Source organism: Xyrauchen texanus, chromosome 30, assembly GCF_025860055.1.
Source record: "Xyrauchen texanus isolate HMW12.3.18 chromosome 30, RBS_HiC_50CHRs, whole genome shotgun sequence".
Taxonomy (NCBI): Eukaryota; Metazoa; Chordata; class Actinopteri; order Cypriniformes; family Catostomidae; genus Xyrauchen; species Xyrauchen texanus.
This window is the reverse complement of record NC_068305.1, coordinates 42,140,001-42,142,500: the sequence shown is the minus strand read 5'-3', so window position 1 is coordinate 42,142,500 and position 2,500 is coordinate 42,140,001. Positions and strand designations below refer to the sequence as shown.

Genomic DNA, 2,500 nt, shown 5'->3' with positions numbered 1-2,500 from the left:
CATTTATAATGGATCATTTGAACATGATTGACAGTGATTGGACGCTACTTTGAATGTGAATTAATTAAGCTAATTTATGATGTAACATCTCAAAAACATGAATAATCAACACTCCTGCAAACATCATAAACTATTTGATTAAAAATATCAGACTTTCTATAGCTTGAAGTTATTTCGAATTTCACAACTTAGTCCCGCTGTCCACATATGAGGACATACATTTTAGGAAAACAATTTGGTGTTTTTTTTTTTGGCATGTTTATTAGGTGCTAATAACTACAAATCAAAAAGTGAAACTGCACTTCCTGCTACCTGGAGCAATTATGAAGCACAGCTGAATGGAATCTGTGAAGGAGTCAGAACATTTTAATATATTAAGCTCAAAATCATCAGTTTACTGTCAAAACAAAATGTGCAATATTTGCAGTCAGTGTCTCACCTCACAGTGCATGCTGGGATCTCGGCCTCCTTGCGTGTGTTCGGGTCGATAATACCAGAATAAACTCATCATGAGCTCTCCTGAAACAACAACAACACCGTCACAACACAGCACGACAGCCAACAGTCCAACTGGTTGAAGTGAACAGCAACACCTTGAGAAGTTTCATAACTTCAGCGTAATCACCAAATTCTGCTTATTATGAATGAAAATACGGGGTAAACGGGGTAAACTGGGTAAACTCGGTAAACGGGGTAAACTTGCTAAACAAGGTAAACGGGATAAACTGGGTATATGTGGTAAACGGGGTAATTGGGGTAAACTCGCTAAATTCGGTAAACTCGGTAAACGGGGTAAATGGGGTAAACTGGGTAAACGGGGTAAACTGGTTAAACTCGGTAAACTTGCTAAACAAGGTAAACGGGGTAAACTGGGTAAATGTGGTAAACGGGGTAAATGGGGTAAACTGGGTAAATGTGGTAAACGGGGTAAATGGGGTAAACGGGGTAATTGGGGTAAACTCGCTAAACTCGGTAAACGGGGTAAACTGGGTATATGGGGTACACTCAGTAAACGGGGTAAACTGGGTATATGGGGTACACTCGGTAAACGGGGTATATGGGGTACACTCGGTAAATGGGGTAAACGGGGTAAACTGGTTAAACTCGGTAAACTGGGTAAACTTGCTAAACGAGGTAAACGGGGTAAACTGGGTAAATGTGGTAAACGGGGTAATCTCGCTAAACTCGGTAAACGGGGTAAACTGGGTAAACGGGGTAAACTTGCTAAACAAGGTAAATGGGGTAAACTGGGTAAATGTGGTAAACGGGGTAATCTCGCTAAACTCGGTAAACGGGGTAAACTGGGTAAACGGGGTAAACTTGCTAAACAAGGTAAATGGGGTAAACTGGGTAAATGTGGTAAACGGGTAATTGGGGTAAACTCAGCTAAACTTCGTAAACGGGTAAACTGGGTAAACAGGGTAAACAGGGTAAACAATTTAAACTCAGTAAACGGGTAAATGGGGTAAACGGGTAAACTGGTGAACAATCGGTCATGTCAGGAGGAAGTCTGAAGAGCTGAAAGTAAAACCACAAGCATACTCATATACATCGGGCACAGACAGCCACACACTTTAAGAGAGTGTTTAATTAACAGCAAAGACAAACCGAATGTTGATTTGTGAACAACAAGTTTGTAGTTTAAAGTTCACAGACTTCACTTCCTGTAATCAACTACAACATGTCAAACTGCACAACTGCTCTGACGATAATAAATGAATAAACACATGCGTTCTTCATCACCTGATCTGGGATCTTCCCACAGAGCTGAAATCTTGGCCACATACGGCAGGGATCTCTTGCGGGTCCCGATCCGTAAGAGCACCGTGTCACGAACACGGATCACATCACCATCTCGCTCGACTCCTTCATAACACTGCCGCAGTACCGTCTCATCATCACCCTGGAAAAGGATTACCGGTATTTTGAATTACTGCTACTGTATCTATATTTGAATACTCTATTCTGGTTGTTTGTAATGTGATAAACATCATGTAAAATTGCTGCGCTGCTCCTCACACCCCCACTAGAGGGCGCCGCTCGCTCACACATCACTGACTGAAGCTCTGAACTTTGCCTTCAATGTAGCATTTCAATTTAAACATTTGACATCGACCACTTTAACCAAATAACCAGAAGACGTGTTAGAACCCTAACCCTTTGAGAACACTCACCGCAATGAAGACCTCCTTCTCCGTGGGCACTCCGACAGGTTGCCATCCGTTGGTGACCGGCGATGGCTTACCTTCTTCTGCTTGGCACTCGCCGGACCGGTGGTCGGTTGTTTCTGGGATAGTCTCGAGTGGCCCGTAGCGAGCGAGCCATTGGGCGGTTTGGTGTTTTGAGGGCATTCTTTAGCCACCTTAAGCCGGACTTCTGCCTGTGTGTGGTCTGACAGCGTGTTGAGAAGGCGTGGCAAAGCCGATGAGGACGGGTTTGCTCTGGGCACACGGGCGAGATAGAGGCGAGGCGGAGGAGCAGTAATGTGCGACTGTGTTCT

The 2,500-nt window shown here is 43.9% G+C and overlaps 1 pseudogene; it reads right to left on the bottom strand.

Annotated features, from left to right (window-relative positions):
* Positions 1-2,500, bottom strand: part of LOC127623989 (bromo adjacent homology domain-containing 1 protein-like) — a 10,427-nt pseudogene that overhangs the window by 1,374 nt on the left and 6,553 nt on the right.